The sequence below is a fragment of the Ursus maritimus genome, unplaced genomic scaffold (assembly GCF_017311325.1).
Source record: "Ursus maritimus isolate PB19 unplaced genomic scaffold, ASM1731132v1 scaffold_28, whole genome shotgun sequence".
In the NCBI taxonomy this organism is placed as follows: Eukaryota; Metazoa; Chordata; class Mammalia; order Carnivora; family Ursidae; genus Ursus; species Ursus maritimus.
Window position 1 is genome coordinate 20,989,064 of NW_024425341.1, and position 20,270 is coordinate 21,009,333.

A 20,270-nucleotide genomic window follows, 5' to 3' on the forward strand; every position below is an offset into this window, starting at 1 on the left:
ATAGAATGCTCTTCTCCCTCGTTTTTCACTATGCAACCCTCCCCTTCCTTAACATCCAGCTAAAATTCTACTTCCTTCCTCCAAATCATCCTTGACTCCTTCAGCTGGAATTCAAGGTCACCTACGGGTTGGGCATATGGTCTACAGTGAGTCCTAGTGGTGGTTTCCTTGAATGTTTAACGCTCTTATTCTTCGCCTTCCTGCTGGCACTCATCAGTGGTTATTTATGTTAGTGACTCTTCTCTCCTATGAAACTTAGAGCTTTTGGCAGATAATGTCCAGGACTTATCCATCTTTGTCTCCCTCGCATTGCTGAGCCAGGGCCATGTGTGTAACTGATGATTAATAAATGTTTTTTGAAGAAAATAAGTGGAGGAGGGAGCTGGCATGATTAATGCTGTTTCATATGGGCATACATCAGGCACTAACCAGTTGACAGAAGAAGCAAGGTACTATCCTCAGTACAAGTGGATGGGAGTCCCTCCCAGTGAGTCCCGGGGACAGGTCAGTGGTGATGTCTGGGGATTCTTCGGAGTAATGGCATTTCAGGTGTACAGGGTGAACTGTGAAATTTGATCGCCCCAAGTGCATTTTCTTGTCCAGCCCATCTTCCTTCGACCCTCAGATATTGTATGAGCTTCTTCTGGCTGCTGTAACGAACTATGAAATTCTGGCTTAAACTAACTCAGATTCATTATTTTACTGTTCTGGAGGTTAGAAGTCCAAAACGGGTTTCGGTGGGCTCAAATCAAGGCATTGGCAGGGCTGTGTTCCTTCTGCAGGTTCTAGAGGAGAATCTCTCCCTTGCCTTCTCCAGCTTCTAGAGGCAGCCCCATTCCTTGGCTCATGGCCCCACATCGCTCCAACTTCTGTTTCTGTTGTCACATTTCCTTCTCTGACTCGGACCTTCCTGCCTCCCTCTTGTGATGGATATTGGGCCAACCTAGATAGTCCACGTTACCTCCCCATCTCAAGGTCAAAACTTAATCCTATCCGCAAAGTCCCTTTTGCCACGTAAAGTACAATATTCACGAGTCCTGGGGATCAGGACGTGGACGCCTTTGGGAGGATCGTAATTCTGTCTCTCATAGATTTGGTGTCATCACTTCTTTGGTTTCCAGGTCTCCAAATGGAGCTGGAGTTGACAGATGGAAGCATCTGTCTGTGGCTGGTATTACCAACTAGTTAGAGCGTGAGGCCTGTGGGTACTCTGGTTTAGAACAGCAGGTGCTCGTGACTGTAGGGAGCATCCTTCCTGATTTAGCATTCTGCCACGACAACGCCCCTGACTTGCAGACCTACTTCCTGAATGTTGTACCCTGTTTTCCATACTTCTGTTCCCATAGCCTAGAACAATAGGGAAATAGAATGGTGACCCTGAGAATCAGTTGGGATGGTTTTGAGGGTAGAGGTGGAGGAAAGTTGGGGAGAGAAGTGAGGAATGGTTAATAATTCATAATTATACTATTTTAATTTTTGTCAAGATGATGGACTATCTTATTAGGCTAGTTTGCCCCCAAAATATTAAAAAATATATTTTGCACATGGGGAATGTTGTTTTCTTTCTTAATATTATCATATTTTGATCCTATAGTTGTGGGGTTTTTTTTTCCCAGAAATGTTAAGTATATTGTTTGGAAAAGCAGTAAGAGATTATCTGTAGGGAGGTGTTTTTAAATAATGGTATTTTGAAAATCATACTGCAGTGGACCTAGTGTGTCTCCCCAAAATTCATGTATTGAAATTCTACCCCCCAAGGTGATGGTGTTAGCAGGTGGCACTTTGGGAGGTGATTAGGGCATGAGCGTGGAGCCTCATGAGTGGGATTAGTGCCCTTATAGAAGAGATCCCACAGAGCTCCCTCCTCTTGCCCCACATGGGGACACGTGTGCAGTCGACTGTCTACAAGCCGGGAAGCTGGCTCTTATCAGACATGCGATCTGCGGCCATCTTGACATAGGACTTCGCAGCATTCACATCAGTCAGTCACACTAAATGTCTGTTGTTTAATCCACCCGGTCTATGATGTTTTTGTTACAGCGGCCGGAGCTAAGGCGCATACTTCTGTCAGCACCATGATGGCCCCCTTTTGTGTTTCTTTTGCTTTCCTCATACAGTTCTTTCCTGATTATAACTTGCAACAACATCGGCCACGTATGTGTGCAGAGTTACTGCCCACTGGGAGGTGATGCTACTGCTTTCATTTTGAGCAATTAAATATGTTAAAAGTAAAATATCAGACTGGTCCATACCATTTCTTCCTGCTTAGTAGATGACTAACTTTTTCTGCATCGTAAGACAAATTGATCATGGTCCCCTTGCTCGTTACCCCAATGACTACAGTTTCTCTTTTGCGATACCAGCCATTCATAATTTATTTATAAGCATGTCCTCTGAGAAGCTATTGACAGCACAAGAAGGATTACACAAATTTTTTGTTGGAAGATGTGACAGTTGTTCTGTTGACGTTCTCCTGGAGCTAATTAGAAAGTTTGCAGGGAATTAACTGAGAACAGAGACATTGCCTACGTATTGCCCCGACAGCACAAATTGCAGTCTATTTCAGTTTTGTTTTACAGAAAACACAAAAGAAGGACATGTTTGTCCCTTTTTACATTGTAATCTGGGATAGGTTATAAGTCTAGGTTAAGAAAAGAAAAACGAGGGGCGCCTGGATGGCACAGCGGTTAAGCGTCTGCCTTCGGCTCAGGGCGTGATCCCGGCGTTGTGGGATCGAGCCCCACATCAGGCTCCTCCGCTATGAGCCTGCTTCTTCCTCTCCCACTCCCCCTGCTTGTGTTCCCTCTCTTGCTAGCTGTCTCTATCTCTGTCAAATAAATAAATAAAATCTTAAAAAAAAAAAAGAAAAGAAAAATGAAAATGTCATAACCGTAGTTAATGCACTAAGTATGCAAAAGAAAATTTTGCTTGAAAGTGAAACTCATTATGCTCACTAGGTATTTAAATATCTGCAAATTAAAAATTAATTTGTAATATTAAATTCAATCCAGGTTATTTACTTTAAATAGATAATATATATTATAAAGCAGAGGTATTATCCTGATGGAGACTTAGAAACACAGGCAATATTTTTAGAAATCATCAGAGATTATTTTTCAACTCTATATTTTCTTTGACCTTGAGAAATATATTATATTAAAGAACATATTTTTTCTTTGGTGGAGTATATAACCATGTTGTCTAAAATAATTCCACCTCTCTTAACTACAAATGAAAAATAACTGTAAAAATATTAGCTTTTAATTTGTTTCTGACCTCTAGAAAACAATGACTTTTAGCCTCTCCATTGAGTTGACTGGATTTTATATTGGTATAGTCTTCCATTTAAAATGGGTTGGGGGGCGCCTGGGTAGCGCAGTTGTTAAGTGTCTGCCTTCGGCTCAGGGAGTGATCCTGGCGTTCTGGGATCGAGCCCCGCATCAGGCTCCTGCGCTGGGAGCCTGCTTCTTCCTCTCCCACTCCCCCTGCTTGTGTTCCCTCTCTCGCTGGCTGTCTCTCTCTGTGTCAAATAAATAAATGAAGTCTTTAAAATAAAACACAATAAAATAAAATGGGTTGGGATCTAGAAGGTTGCTTGTAGCTTTGAGTTTCCGTTCATGAACCGTGTTCGGATTTTGTAGAGCAAACTGCTAAGCCAGCAGGTGCCTGAAGCCCTCTTCAGATGTGCCTGTGACAGGGGCACCCCCTTAGTAAGGGCAGCACAGGGGAAAGAGACACTGCCTGACCTCGTCAGCCAGCAGTCCTGGGACTGTTCCCCAAACTGCTGTCTCTCCTCACTGGGGGCAAGTCCCTCATCACCAGCACTTGCTTCTGTGCTCACCTCCTTCTGGGCTCCTCTTCCCGGCTGGTTCACAGCCCTTCGTGAAGACCTCCAGCTTCAACTTCGATGGGCCCTGGGTTTTGTGTCCCGGAGCATTAACTGAACCCAACGTCCCCTCAGTGCTCTGGTTAACAGCCCCACAGCCCTGGTTTTCATTTCGCTAGCTTCCATTGTTGTGGGAGGAGTAAAAAGCTTGTTTAGGGCATGGTATATCTGAATCAGAAGAGAAACTACAAGCATGGAACCAAAAGATACTTGGAGAAAATGAAATCCAAGTCTTTGGCTGATGAGGAAGTTTCCAGGGCACCAGGGACCATACTGAGGGGTTTACACACATCAGTTCATCGAATATGCACAACTGTTTATGAGGCAAACATTCTCATCCCCGTGTTGCAGCTGGGGAAATCAAGGCTTACAGAGATTAAGTAATTTGCTCAGCTCCTCAGTGGTGGGGCTGGGATTCGAACTCAGGTCCTTCCTACCCACATCCTCGCTCCTTATAGTAACAGCCACCACCCACCGGCTACCTTGTGTTCCAGCCATTATTCCAAACACCTTACCTGTATTAACTAGTTTACTTTCTCCAACACACCTGTAAGGTAGATACTATTATCATCATCATGTATCCCCGTTTCAAGCTTGAGAAGACGAGGCAAATGAATGTTAAAGAGAAATGAGCTAGGAAGCCCTGAAAAGACAGGGAGAACCTTAAACGCGTGTCACTAAGTGAAGGAAGCCAGTCTGAAAGGGCTCCGTGCTGTGTGATTCCAACTCCAAGACTTGCGGGAGAAGACACAACAGTGGAGACAGTAAGATCAGTGGTTGCTGGACGAAGAGGAGTGATGGGAGGATGAACAGCGGCATCACAGAAGGATTTTAGGGCATGAAATCTACTCTGTGTGACAGACACTATAGTGAAGGGTACATACCAGTACCCATTTGTCCAAACCTGTGGCATGTACAAGAGTAATGACCCCGCAGGTGAACCAGGGACTCCGCATGGTAATAATGTGTCAATGTAAGTTCATCAGTTGTAACAAATGAACCGTCTGGGGGGGATGCAGATAGCGGGGGAGGCCGCACAAGTGTGGGGTCGGGGGTACGTGGGAAGTCTCTGCACCTGTGCCTCAATTTTTCTATGAACCTGAAAATGCTTTAAAATATAAAAATCTTAGGGCGCCTGACTGGATCAGTTGGTAGACCATGTGATTCTTGACCTCAGGGTTGGAAGTTTGAACCCCACGTTGGCTGTAGAGATTATTTAAAAATAAATAAATAAATAAATAAATAAATAAATAAATAATAAAGCCTTCAGAAAATCTGTGGAAAAGGACAGAAGAAAAAATGAGGCATGGAGAGGTTAAGTCATTGCCTGAGGTCGCACAGCCAGCAAGTGGCAGGGCAGCACGGCCCAGAACCTAAACTTGTAATCCCTGCAGGGTGTGGTCCCTCAAAACCTACCACGTACTTAGTTAGCACTTTCCCTGTATTAACTCATGAATCTTCTGTGCTCTTTCTGTTAGGGAGACTAGCTAGCTTAGTCTGTTTGGCCTGCTGTAAGGGATTCCCGGGGGCTGGGTGGCTTCGACAACAGACATTTCCTTCTCACAGTTCTGGAGGCTGAAAGGCTTAGATCATCTTGCCGGCAGGACAGGTACTGATGGGGGCCCTTGTCTTGGCGTGAAGATAGCTGGGTGCTCACGTGGTGGGGAGAGGGGGGAAGCAAGGCCACTCATGTACCCTCTTATAAGGGCGCTAATCCCATCAGCAAGTATCCTCCCAGAGACCCCACCTCCACGTATCCTATTGGAAATGAAGGTTTCCACCTGTGAATTTTGGAGGGACATGGGCATCTGGTCCATAACAAGAACTAACCATAGCCTCTGGCTGCTGTTTGGGTCTGGGGATCACCCATCTGGTTTGCCCTGGACTGAGGGAGTGTCCCCACACCTCACCGTGCTTACTTTCAATCTAGTGACATTTTTGTCACACCGTGTAGTTTCATTTGTCAGGAGACCCTCTTCCTTGTCCTGTGGGTGACTTGCGCTCATTTCTGCATCTCTGGGTGTGTGCGGATGTGCGCTGTTCCAGCTGCTCAGAACGTTCTTGGTCTCCCCGTGCATCCCTGCTCTTCAGTGTTAACACAGGTTCTCTTCCCACCCTCGTCATGACTGTGCCAACCATGCCACATACCTCAGGCTTTAGTGGGCTCACCAGGAACCCATGGACCACAAATGATACCGCTTCTCGGTCACATGTATTTCCTAGGCTTTCCCTAGAATGGGATGCTATGGAAATAAGCCTCCAGGAATAAGTGTTCCTCTTCCCAGTGCTTCCACCATTATTGAGCACGGTGCCTGGTGGTTGGCTCCAGGTCTGTGAGGAGTGGACTAGGTGGCACTGCTAACATGACACATTGAGGCTGCCCCTTTACTCAGCTCTCCACGCCGCCCTGTCGTGGTGGTAACGCACAGGCTTCTGGCATTAGCTCGAAGGGAAGATGGCGATCAATGAACATGTAGCTTGTCCCTTCCTCCAAGCAGGGCCACCCTGGATGTGCCTGTGTGCCTAAAGAGACTGAGTGCCAGGGCAGAGGAGCCTACTGTGACACAGTCAATCTTCCTCCAAGTCCTGGGAACCTAGGAAAAAAGGATGCTTGTCTGCTTTCTACCATTGTGATTGGTGGAATGCATCATGAAAACTGTATACAAAGAAATTTGATAACAAGGAAAATGAACACCCCTCCAGATATGGTGAGAGACAGCCACACACGCAAATGACACGCAGCAGGTGTTCTGGAGGATTTCTGGAAAACGGGGTCGACAAACCTGCGGCTGGGCTTGCACACGGAGGGTGTTCTTTGCATGCAGTTATTTGTTTTTGTTGTTACTTTGTTTTGTTTTTTTGCAGTTATTCATTTGAGTCAATTTCATTGACATATTGGGACCTCACAGAAGATGCATGGTATTAGTGCTGTCCCCTGACCTCCTCGGATAGACTTCTTTTTACTTTGTAAGTGTGTGTGCACACGTGCATTTGTGCACATGTGCTTGTGTGTGTGTGCGTGTGTGTGTGTATGGCCTTGAGCGTGGCTTTGCTCTTAGCAGCAGTGCCTGGACCTGTGGGCTTTCAGAGCTGGCCCTGCCTGTACAGGCAGAGGGCTCGAAGGGCCCTTGGTGGCTCACCACCAGTATGTGACGGGTGTGTGAACCTGGAAATCCAGCCTCCTTGCCTGGCTTGGGACGTTGGCAGGTGCCGTGCTCCCGTGGAACAGGCTCGTGCCCCCTCGGCAGGCATTGCTGAGGTCCTGCCCTGTCTCTGCTGCCTTCTTCTGCTTTTCCTGCATTCTTGCCTGTCACTGGTTTCCTCTCAGGATCTGCTTCTGGGAAATCCAGCTTAAGACGCAACTAGAATTGATTGAAAAAATTGTGGATTCCCCCACCAAAAGGGTTATGCAGCCGTCAGAAGTGATGACTTATAATTATGGGTTTACAAAGGTTTGTTGGAAAACACAGCTGACCATTCGGTATATATGGTATTTAATGTTTGTAAGAAAAGGGTGGGGGCAGTGTTATGGACTGAGTGTCCGAGTCCCCCTAAAATCCATGTGTTGAAGCTCTACCCCTCCATATGATGTGTTGGGGGGCTGAGGCTTTGGGAAGTGAGTAGGTCATGAGAGTGGAGCCCCAGTGAATGGGATTGATGGTCTTACACAGGAGACCTCCGACATCCCCCTTGCCTCTTCTGCTGTGGGAGGACTCAGTGAGAAGGAGGTGGCCGGCCGTGATCCGGGAAGCGGGCTCTCCACACGCGTTCAATCTGCTGACACCTTGATCTCGGACATCCGGCCTTCAGAGGTGTGGAGAGTAAGTGTCTGTCGTTTAAGCCACCCGGCCTGTGGTATTCTGTCAAAGCAGCTCAGTCTGCCTAAAACAGACGGATATACCTCAAAATGTATACCGAGAATTATGTTCAAGATAAAGGCTACTTTTCATGTTCTTCCACTAGCTTGCCTGTACTCCCTAATTTTTCTATATTAAAAATAGCAGGGGTGCCTGGATGGCTCAGTCGGTGAGGCGTCTGCCTTCAGCTCAGGTCATGGTCCCAGGGTCCTGGGATCGAGTCCCGCAACAGCTGAGCAGGGAGCCTGCTTCTCCCTCTGCTTCTCCCTCTGTCTTTCCCCCAGACTCTTACTCGTGCTCTTTCTCAAATAAATAAAATCTAAAATAATAATAAAAAATAACAGCCAACATTGATCAAATGCTTACTAGTGCAAAGTTCTGTGATAAACACTTTATATACATTGCTCAATCCTTACAACAGCCCTAGGAAATAGACATGATTATGAATTGTATGTTAGATTTGGCAACTAAGGCACAGAGCATTCAAGGAACTCACCTGAGGTCACACAGCTAGGGAGTGTGTGAGCTGAGATTCATCCTGGTCGGACCTCAGAGCTCATCCTCTGAACCACTACTCCCTACCGTCTTCCAAATGAGCTCGCCTTACCGTGCTGTCAAGCCTAAAAGTTTAAAGTTAAAAAAATTCTGCTATATACTCATTTCCTAACAGCATAATTATGCACATCACTGGATGAATGGTAAACAAAATGCGGCATACGCATACAAGGGGATATCATTCAGCCTTAAAAAGGAAGGGCGTTCTGATCCGTGCTACATGCAACATGGGCGAACCTTGAGGACACTATGAAAAGGGAAGTAAGCCTGTACAAAGGACATGATTGTATGATTCCACTGACAGGGGGTCCCTAGAGTAGACACAGTCACAGGGACAGAGAGTAGGATGGTGGTGGCCAGGGCCTCGGGGAGGGGGAGGGAAGCTGGTCTTAAAGGGTTAGGGTTGGAATGCTGCAAGATGAAAAATGTTGCAGAGCTGGGTGGTGTGAACAGCAGTGTGAATGCACTTCCTATCACTGAACTGTGCTCCTGAAAATGGTTCAGGCGGTACATTTTATGTTTTATAGTTATGCGTATTTTACCACAATAAATGCACAATTCACAGGAATAAGGACTCTGGAGCAGGATGGCGCCCAGGAGTCTTTCTGATCACTTCCCGTTTCTAGAGGGAGGATCTCAGCACAGCACACCTCCCAGGGACTTCGCTCCCTCCAGGTGGGGCTGTCATTTGCCAGACACTTTGTACATTGCCCTCTTTGCAGGAGACAGCTGTGGGGACGAGAGCAAGGGTGTCCATTGTTACGGTTTTCTGTGTGGTGCCGGGACCTTGAGCCCATCAACGTGCTTCCAGAATAGTTTTCTGTGCCCATGTGACTGGGCCGTGGGGTGCCCAGAGAAGGGGTCGGACGTTTTTCTGGGTATGTCCGTGAGGGTGTCTCAGGATGAAAGTAGTCTTTAACAGGTAGATGCGGTGAAGTGGGTTGTTCTGCGCAGTGTAGCTGGGCCTCGTCCAATCCGCGGAGGACCTGAGTGGAACAAGGAGGCCGCGGAAGGGAGAGTCCACACTCCGTGCCTGGCTGTTAGCTGGAGTCTCCGTCTTCTCCTGCCCCAGGACTGGGACTGGGACGTACTGGGCTTCAGATGTGGGCTGGGCCATACCACCGCCCGTGCTGGGTCTCCGGCTTGCAGATGGCAGATCGTGGGACTTCTTGGCATCCCTGATCACGTGAGTCAGTTCCTCGTAAGAAATCTCTCTCCGTATATAGATTCTGTTCATTCTGTTTCTCTGAACAATCCTGACTGATGTATATGGACTATTGCTATTCCTCCTGAATACCCGATGGAAGAAAAGTGAGGTGTAAGGGATGTGGTAGTAAAGAATTTGAATATAAAAAAGTTGACTTCAGGGGCGCCTGGGTGACTCAGTCAGTTGAGTGTCCGACTCCTGATTTCGGCTCAGGTCATGATCTCAGGGTCCCGGGATCAAGCCCCACATTGGGCTCCAGGCTTAGTGAGGACTCTGTCTCCCTCTCCCTCTGCTCACTCTGTCTCTCTCAACTAAATAAATCTTCTTTGTTTGTTTTAAAGGTGGCTTCAGAATGAAAGGCTTAAATCTGTCTATACTAAAGTTTGTTTGCTCACATTTTTTCTTTATGGAATTGTTAGCTATGTATTTATTTTCTGCTTTAATGGGTTTGGCTGTTCTTATTTAGAAAAGAAAATTAACAAAACCTTGATTTCATTAGTGTGATATTCCCGTGGCCAGATGGCATGAGTTCCCCCCAGCAGACACGCTGCTTCTTGACCACATAGCCCAGGCTGACAAAAAAGATGAAATATTCCCTTGTGTGCTATGAAACTGTTGCATATCTCACAGAATTTCCTTCTGGAAATAGAAGTACCGCTGACAAAGGCAGTGCTGCATGGCAGTGGGACAGATTTTTCCTTATAGTAAATGTTTAATCTAATTTCCCATCCGTTTTAGGCTTCTGGTGTGCTCTCCCGGAACCTGCATTCACTCATTAAGTTAGGCGTAGGAAGCCCCAAACGATGAACCATAACAACTTAGAAGTGGCAAGGGCTAAATGGGGCCCAGCTGGTTGGATTATCCTGGTACACACTCACTTTGCCTGTTATTTTCCTGGGGTTCTTTCAGTCACAGTGCAGAGGCTTTGGTACCACGCGGGTCGTGCCGATTTGATTTACAAACCTGGCAGCAGAGTACATGCACTTGTGGGGGAAATGATGAGAATCATTACCGTGGGCTCTGGAGAGCTGTAGGGAAGAGGATGTTTGGATGTCAGGCTAAGACAATGGCCTTTTCTTGTGGCAAGTGCTTTGAGCACAAACTGTAAGTTTCCCCAGTGAGGACGGAGCGTCTCTTGGACACAGGGACCGTCCTTTCTGAACCCTGATATTCGAGCGTGTGGAGTTAGTCTGAATAATTTTGGATTTATGGTCATGAGTCTGGGCGCAGCAGCTGTTTTATATCCTGAGTTCTCATTCATAAGCCTCCTCTAGTCATCGTTGCCTGAGAACTCGGGGTGCGTTTTCCAGCTGTTCTCGTACACGTGATTGCAGTTAGCCCAGACGTCGTCAGCTTGTTGCCCAATGGTGGCAGAATTGGACAAATGTGTAGGGAATGTTCCAGGCCGTGCTCACGAGCTCTGGTCTATGCTGGACATTCCCCTGATCCTTAGAAGGGATGAGTGTCCCTGTGTTAACGGCATTTGGGAAATGCTTGCCGACGGAACACTCTTCTGAGAGGACGGGAAGAATTTGTAAGTTGTAATTGCGGCCTGGGTATTCTCTATATAATAGCAGCTTGGATTTTCTCAAAGCCCTACCAGTTTGTGCATACAAATAAGATATTGTTTTTAATATCTACCTCAATGTGACTCAGTGGTCTCACCTGCCCACACAGAGGAGCAAAACAAGAGTCCTTCGGTTGTCTCACTCCTCTGCTTTGCCCCCAGAGGAAGGTCGCTAGCACCTTGTTCCAGGCAAGCACTCAGGCCTTGGTGATTCTGCACGTGTCTCTGGGACAGTGCCACATCCTTGTAAGAGCTTGATATGCTCTATGATCTGGCAGGGTCTCCTGGCTGATCCCCATGCAGGCTGGGCGTGTGGGGCTGGTGGCCTTTCCAGGCTCTGGGTGGACCAGTGCTCATCCAGACCCTGTTCTCTGTCCCCTCGTCTTCTCTTATCTTCCTCTGTCCTCCTGTTGTGTGAAAATCTCCACCATGAGCCAAAAAGAGGCCCCCCCCACCCCACCTCAGGTGTCCTGCTGCTTAGGAAAATGTGGTCTCACACTGTGACCTCCACTTACCTTGTGTTTCATGAACTTCAAAACCCCGTGAGCTACCATTGTCTCCAGTTTAACAGGTGGGAAAAGTTGGTTCAGAAGCATCGAGTGACTTGGGGAAGGTCGAACAACTGATACAAGTCAGAGACAAAAGTTGAACGCAGTTTTTCAGGCTCCAAGTCAGTGTCCTTGGGCCCGTAGGACTTGTGGCCCTATTGCTGAGTTGAGCTCGAAGCCGGGCCAGGCTGCATTCTGGGCGACGCAGGCCTCCTGAGCCCGCTTCACATCACACAGAGGCTGCCTCTTTAAATTTTGGTAGCTCAGGCTCTAACACAGATTCTAGAAAAGGTAGTTGGTGCTTAAAATAATACGCAACAGCCAACCCAGAAAATCCATCCTTACAGTAATTCATGTTGGTAAAGGTATTACACCTTTAGTGACACAGAGAATAAGAGATTGGGGACTCTAATCTGATTGTGAAGGCGGTATAGGAACCTAGTTACTAAAGTAGTTCTCTTAGACCCTGTGGTCAGTGACTTCTTGTTTTCCTTTGTGCAGCACTCAGGTCTGAGAGCAAGAGGCACCTGGAGGAGAACGTTTCTTTCGGTCCGAGATTAGCATAAAAATATGTCCTTATTGGAAAGCGATTCATCAGGCTGTTTAACCTCGGCCACAATTCAGTGTCTCTCTCCAGATTCATAAGTGATGTTCTTCAGTCAGGAAATGTATCACATGCTGTGGATGTCTGGGCAGAAGTTAAGAAAATACATAAAACAAGAAACATTTTAGGAAAGGAGTAAGTCAATTTCTGTCATCGGACTTGCCAGGCAAACAAAAAACAAGGCAAGCTTAGCTGACAAAGGAGCCCAAAAGTAAGCATAAAAAAAATTTTTTTTTTTTTTATTGCAGACATGGCTAGAAAACATGCATTTCCTTTTGGGAGCAGTGAGGGCACATCACATATGACCAGTATGTGGATGGGCTCGTGAGAAACGCCTTGTAATTTGGTTAGCCGTCTCTGCCTTTACCTTTATTTTCTTGAAATAAATCACCAGATGATGTCTTTGGTATGTGAAGGGAAGAAAATAAAATTCTTGTGGCGCTAACCGATGTGCAGACCGCGCATCTCTAGCAAACCGTCAAGTCTCTCCTCATCACCTCCTGCAATCGGCAGGTGGACCCCTCGATAGACGTGCGATCCCCTGAGCCCTTTGCATGCTGGGTAGCACGATTCAGCGAAAATGGTGAAGGTGCAACTGTCTTGGTTCTTGTGATGCTGAGACATATTCAAAAACATGTTACACTGAGATTCTGTGGCGGACTCCGACGTCTCCCTGCTAGTTTGCTTGCATTCATTGACACGGCCTTATGGGAACAGGTGCATGTGTTAATATTGCCATGCGAGGGGTCCGAGGAAGGGGGCTCGGGGCTCCATGTCTTGTTAAGGCACACAGACCTGCCAGAGACAAGACGTCGGAAACCCGGACTTGGTGGCCCGCTTCATTTGACACGGGCTGCCTGCCCAGAGGGAAAACGAAACTGATGCAGGGCACGCCCGCCGTGAGAGGCTGTCGCTGTGGTGACTTGGATGCCTGTTTCCTCCCTACGTACATAAGGATGCCCAGGCTTCTGGTTTTCTGGGACTCGTGCAAGCGTTCAGTAAGCGAAGTTGCAATGAGCTGGAACCTCCTCCATCAGCAGATGTTTCAGCAAATTGTTTCCCTGCTGCCACCACTTCATAAGGTTTTTCTGACTCGATAGACAGCTTAACTGCCTGTCGAGCTGATGCGTGCCCCCAGTCCCTGCGTGGGCTTGCTCTCCTTCAGGGCACAGTCGGGCTCACCTTTGTGGTGGGAGTGCGCGGTCACATGAAGTTAGGCTTTCCTGACTGGCCCTCGAGCTCCACATCATCAAGGTCCCCCCTCCGTCGCTCTCAGACTTTGTTACAAACACTAAACTGACACCTCGTGTTTTCCCCCCTGGGAGACTGACTGAGTAATAATCCACTTCTATTCCTAAACAGGACACCTGTTACCGTCACAGGAAACCATCCCAAAGGATGCTGCAAAGCTGTCCGATCAGAAAATCACCCTACATTCCTTCTTCTGACATAGGATTCTCAGCTATTGTATAGGTCGCGTTCGTGTAGTAATTGAGTTTTCCTCTGGTTTTAGACTTCCTTTATGTTTGTTAAATCAGAGGCGTCTTCCGAACAGAATCTTTCTGTTGTATGTGATTAGCACCCGCGTGACTAGATTGAAAGAAAGGTGTTCAGGGAAGCAGATGTGCATCCCGTGGTTATAGTGGGGGTAGAATGCACATGGGCAGAGAGTCGTACTTTTTATCCCGCAAGTTTCCGCGTTGTTCATTTATTTTTACCATAATGAGATGCTGCATTTCTAATGACAAATAAGGAAATATTTTCACAATGCGTACAAATAGTTGCAAAGATGGTTAAGTTGGCAAATCAAGATCAGTTATGCATCTCGGGTATAGTCTCCTTTGAGCTCTGGCTTAATAGAATCCAAGTCCAATTCAATGTTTTGATTTGTTTTCTGGGAGTCCTAATTCCCCTGTAATAGAATGGTAGTCAGATCCACTGGGAATTACTCTCTGAGCACAAAACTTCAGGGAGTGGAAAAGAGCTCTTCCTACATCTGAATGCATTTGTGACACGTATTCAGACATGAACTTGAAGACTTACTGAAAATGTGATATTCCTTCTGCTGTGTTGGAATGATTTTTAAATAACAATCCACTTGAAAATCTTGAATTTGCTATTGCTGCTTAATGTTTAGTGTTTCTGCAGTGTGGGTATATTACAGACAGTAAAAAAGTCCTTTGTGTGAAGAGATACAAAATTATGCCACCATCGGAATGACCCCAACTTGAAGGAAAAACAAACAAACAAACCTAAAGACTAACAATGAGAGACTCGAGCCATATTTTTGTATAGTTCTCCTTCCAAACATTTTGGTCAAGGTGTTTTTTTGAGACACAACTACATAGCTGGGAAGAATGGAAGTCTTCTGAGAGGCAGTGAACCTTCTGGAAAATGTTTGATTGAGTGAGTGGATTCTTTTGGTTGTAGGTAAGAGAAACTCAAGTAGCTTAAGTAGAAAAGGTCATGTATCTGCTCGTGAAACTAAGTATGGGTTAGGGGATATATCTGATGAGTTTTAGTTGTGACTTATTCCAGGGGCTCAAACAATACCACTATTGTCTATCTCTTTTTCTCCTCACGTTGGCTCTGTGTCTTATATGTTGGCTTCACCCTTAGGCACGTTTCCTCTTCATGATGTGAAAGATGACTACTGACCACTGGGAACCCCAAACTTGCTCCAAAAAAAGAAGAGAAAGCCACTCTTTCTCCCAGAGTCCCTATAGCACATCTCAAGAAATTCTCATCACCCTTGCTGAAATCATGGGTTCATCTTTGCCTGGGAGATGGAGTTCATGGGTTGACCAGGATGCATTATGTTCCTGCAACGGTGGGGTAGGATGGAAGTGATGGTGAATAACCTACCAGGACAACAGGGAGGGGAGGGAAGGATGTTCTCAAAAAGAAAAGTTATTGGATGGATAAGCTGTGGTATCCACCACGGAAGGCCACTTCCCCAGGATCTGGTAAATTCATCAGCACCTAGAGAGACTGCCTGAAGGAAATTATATTCAGGCATTTGATAATTAAATGGATACCATATCCTCTTAGCCTTCACTTCTAGCCAAGCAGTTGTAAACAATTACTTAGTTATGAATCACTTCGAAAATGTAGGAAAAACTATTGTGCACATCAGCTTGTATCAAGGTTTTGTTGGAAATGCAGAAACTACATTTGGGTTGACTTGATGACCGTTGCCTCGAAAATCTTTTTCCAATTCACTAAAATCTCCCTTATCTAAGTTACCTTATTTTATCTCCTAAAAATCCAGGTCTGGCACGAAATGATCACACTGATGATGATGATGGTGGTGATAAATGTGTACCTTGTATAAGGTGCGTACGATTTGCCAGGCACCAAGCAAAGCTTATCATATGCCTTCTCTTGGATAACTTTACCAGCATTCTGGGAGATAAGTTTTAAAGTCCTCACTTTTATAAATCAGTTTGGTGGAAACAGACAGCTTACCTGAGATCACAGTGTGCCGTGGAGTCGAGGTTCAGACCAGATTCGTCTAGATCTGAAGCCTGACCTCCTAACAGTTGGATCCCACGGCCTCGGGGTGCTGCAGCCCATCTATACAAAGGAAGTAAAAGAAGCTAAAGCAATTAAGGGGCTGCGCGTGGAGCTGGGGACAGTGGCTTTGTTTTGCAGGGAAAGATGATTTGAGGTCTTAAATGACTCGGGGCATCATTACTGGCTTCATTGACTCGTTTTCTTTCATATCATCTTTATGCATCCAATTTTCAATCTGAGAATGTAGCCACTTAATTTCCATATGTAAAATAGATAAAAGTAATCTTTATTAAGGAGATTGTATCCTGGATGAAACCTCGTATCTTTCACCATTAATTGCTCCAGTTAAGTTTTAGCAGGGTAAAATGAGAATTTTTGCACAGTACTTCATAGTTTGCTTGTAATGCAACGGGTCCGACACTGGCATTTCTCTTGTACTGATGAGAAATCTTAAATTTGGAGAGTTTGTGTGGCTTCCACCCAGTCTTCTGACTCCAGATCTCACACTCTATCAGTTAAAATGCTTTAAAAAGCACTGAATGGTGGTGTAGGAAGGTGGGCAGAGCTGCCCTGTAATCAAATAGAGATGATCATTTCTGGTGGAAGTGAAACTACCAGGGAAGGAACTGTATGGGGTTATTCAACAGCTATTAATGATTTCTTTTTTTTTTTAACACTTTATTTTATTTGAGAGAGAGACAAGAGAGCATGAGCAGGGGGAGGGGCAGAGGGAGAAGAAGAGGGAAAAGCAGACTCCCTGCTGAGGGTGGAGCCCGATGCGGGGCACGATCCCAGGACCCCGAGATCATGACCTGAGTGGGTCAGAAGCTTAACTGACTGAGCCACCCAGGCTCCCCGATTGTGCTCTTCTTTTTATTACTTTCTTCTTTCTAATATATGTATGTTTAATTTTCTGTCCTTTTAACTTTTACTTTTTTTGACAAATACATAGATCACCGATTTTTCAGCTTTCTTCTTTCATCACATATATACTTTCAGGCAACAGATTTCACTGCATTCTACATTCTAGCTCTGAAAGATTTTATTTTGCTATCATTAGGTTCAAAATATTTTCTAATTTCCGTTAAAGTTTTTTCTTTGATCTATGGGTCATATAGAAAAGAATTGCTTAATCCGAAACATTTGGGAATTTGTTCAATTATCTGTTTGTTAATGATGATCAGGCTAATTTCACTATAGTCAAAGAGCAGCTCTTCTGTCATTCAGTCCCTTGGTATTTAATGAGTCCTACTTGTGACTCATCATATAATCAATTTTGGTAAATGTTCTCTGTGCATTCTTATTTATTTTTATTTTTTTAAGAGAGAGAGCGAGAGCGAGCACATGAGCAGAGGAGGGGCAGAGGGAGAGAGAGACTCCCAAGCAGGCTCCATACCTAACACAGAGCCCAACGGGGAGCTCAAACTCATGATCCCAAGATCATGACCTGAGCTGAAATCAAGAGTCAGACACCCAACTGACTGAGCCAACCAGGTGTCCCTTCTCTGTGCATTCTAAATGCACGTGCATCCTGTAGTTACAATGTTCAATAGATGTAGATTAGGCCAAATTTGTTGTGTTGTCAAATATTCCATGTGTGTTACTTTCTGTTTGACTTTTCTATCATTTACTGCGACAGGATCATTAAAATCTCCTAATCTGTTTGTGGATTTTAATTTTTTCAGGTTTTGGAGCTATGTTGTTTAATTATAATTTAATTTAATTTAATTTAATTTAATTTAATTTAATTTAATTTAAAATGATTATATCCCTCTGGCAGATGATCTCTTTTATAATCTTGAAATATCTTTCTTTATTTTTACTAATGCTTCTCGCCTTAAAGGCTAATTGGTTTGATATTAGTATGGCTATACCTGTTCTTTTCTGGTTAATGTTCAGATGATATATTTTTTTCAATTATTTTACTTCCAGGAGCCCTGTGTTCTTAAATTTTCTATATTTTAATATGCAAGCATAGTTTTTAAAAATGCTGTCTATTAAAAAATAAATAGTGGGGCCCCTGGGTGGCTTGGTTGGTTAAGCATCTGCCTCTTGATATCATCTTAGGTCTTGATCTCAGGGTCATGAGTTCAAGCCCCATGTTGGGTTCTATGTTGGGTGTGGAGCCTACTTACAAAAAAAAAAAATAAATAAATAAATAGATAAATAAATAAATAAAGTCTACTAACCTTTTCTCCTTTAATTGGATAATTTGGTACTTTAATATTCATTGTTATTACTGATTTGGCTCATTTACATTAAATGTAATTATTTGTGTATTTTATTTTAGGTTTAAATCTACAATATTATTATCTGTATTCCATTTGTTCCATTTCTTTTTTTATTTGTTATTTTTCTTATTGTAATTGTTTTGAATTTGGAGACCTGATTTCAGTCACATCATCACCTCTGCTTCCCAGATGTCTTATGCATATCTCCAGTTTCTAAGACTTTCTGGGGTTTATGAATGGCAATATGAATTAGCAATAATTACAATACACTTTTTATTAGTTCATTTCCTTCCTCAACTATTTTGCACGCATTTATTACCCTTCTAGTGATTATTTTAGAAATTAAAATATGCATCCTGTAGTAGCGCCTACTACAAATTATACTCTTGTCTATGTTTTCCATTTTTGTTAAGTTTTTATTTTAATTCCAGTTAGTTAACACAATGTTATATTAGTTTCAGGTGTACAACATAATGATTCAGTAATTCCACAGATCATCTGGTGTTCATCACAACAAGTGCCCTCCTTAATCCCCATCACCTACGTAATCCATCCCTCCACCCACCTTCCTCTGGTAACCATCGGCTAGTTCTCTGTAGTTAATAGCCGCTTTCTTGATTTGTCTCTCTCTTGTTTTTCCATTTGCTCATTGGTTTTGTTTGTTAAATTCCACATATGCGTGAGATCATATGGTATTTGTCTTTCTCCGACTAACTTATTTCGCTTAGCACTGTACTCTCTAGCTCCATCCATGTCGTTACAAATGGCAAGATTTTTAAATTTTTTCTGGCTGAATAATATTCCATTGTAGTGTATGCATACACACACACATATATGCCACATCTTTTTTAAAAAACTATTTTATTTATTTATTTATTTATTTATTTGAGAGAGAGAGAGAGAGAGAGAGAGCACATGAGTGAGAGGAGGGGCAGAGGAAGAGAGAATCTCAAGCAGACTCTGCACTGAAGGTGGAGCCCGACGCAGGGCTTGATCTCACGACCCCACGATCATGACCTGAGCCGAAATCAAGAGTCAGACGCTCAACCTGCTGAGCCACCCAGGAATGTATGTCTTTAAAGTAGTGTGCTTGTATTTTTTGGGTAGATACCTAGTAGTGCCATTGCTGGGTCATAGGGCAGCTCTATTTTTAACTTTTGGAGGAACCTCCATACTGTTTTCCAGAGTGGCTGTGCCAGCTTGCATTCCCACCAACAGTGTAAGAGGGCTCCTTTATCTCCACATCCTCACCAATATCGGTTGTTCCTTGTATTTTTGATTTTAGTCATTCTGACAGATGTAAGGTGATATCAAATTACAGTTTTGATTTCCATTTTCCTGATGATGAGTGATGTTGAGCATCTTTTCACGTGTCTGTTGGCCATCTGGATGTCTTTGGAGAAATGTCTGTTCATGTCTTCTGCCCATTTTTAAAATGTATTATTTATTTTTTAGGTGTTGAGTTGTATCAGTTCTTTTTTTTTTTTTTAAAGATTCATTCATTTGACAGAGAGAGAGAGAGAGAGGAATGCAAGATATTGTGTATGAACAAATGTAGGAGCCTCTGGATGATGTGATTTTCCTCCAGGAGGGATTTAATTTCCTTCTGGCAGGCACTTGGAAGAGGCGAAGCTCCCTTGACCCAGGAAGGGGCAGAGCTAATTGGAGAAGGTTTTGGTCCTTGTGAGAGCTGATCTCTTTCCTCTGTGCCCCTATTCCTTGAGCATAGCCTGGGGTGTTTGCAGGGCTGGTCTTCCTTGGCTGGGCTTGAACTCCAATTTTTGTTTTCCCAACATCCAAGACTGCTGACATGCCATTTTGTTTTTTAGTCTTTGGGTTTCTGCTTTTTGCTTAGCTTTCTAAGTCTAGAGGAATATCAGAAGTCATTTGCTGCTAGTCTCCCCCCGCCGCAACTCCGAGACCTTCTTCACTAAAGTCCTGGCTGTTTTGGTAACTTCGAGCTTCAGTCTTTGTTTTCACATCTCCATGAGACTCCAACAAGCCCACGCTGCCATGCTCTGCCTGGCTTCTCAGGCTCTTCTGTGGCATTTCTGCAGGGACATGCATTTCAGAGGAAGAAGGAAGAACAGTGTTTGTGTGGCCTTGATACGACCTCCTTTTTTCTTATCTTTGGCTCCTGAAGATATTACTCTGTATCTTTAAGCAGCATTCATAAACATTTGCTGATTTTACAGTTGTTTATACCACAGCAGTGGGTCTGTATGAGCCACATTATAATAGAATGGAAATCTCTTCCGTGGTGATTTCATGATTTCATGGATGCTTCAAAGATCTATTT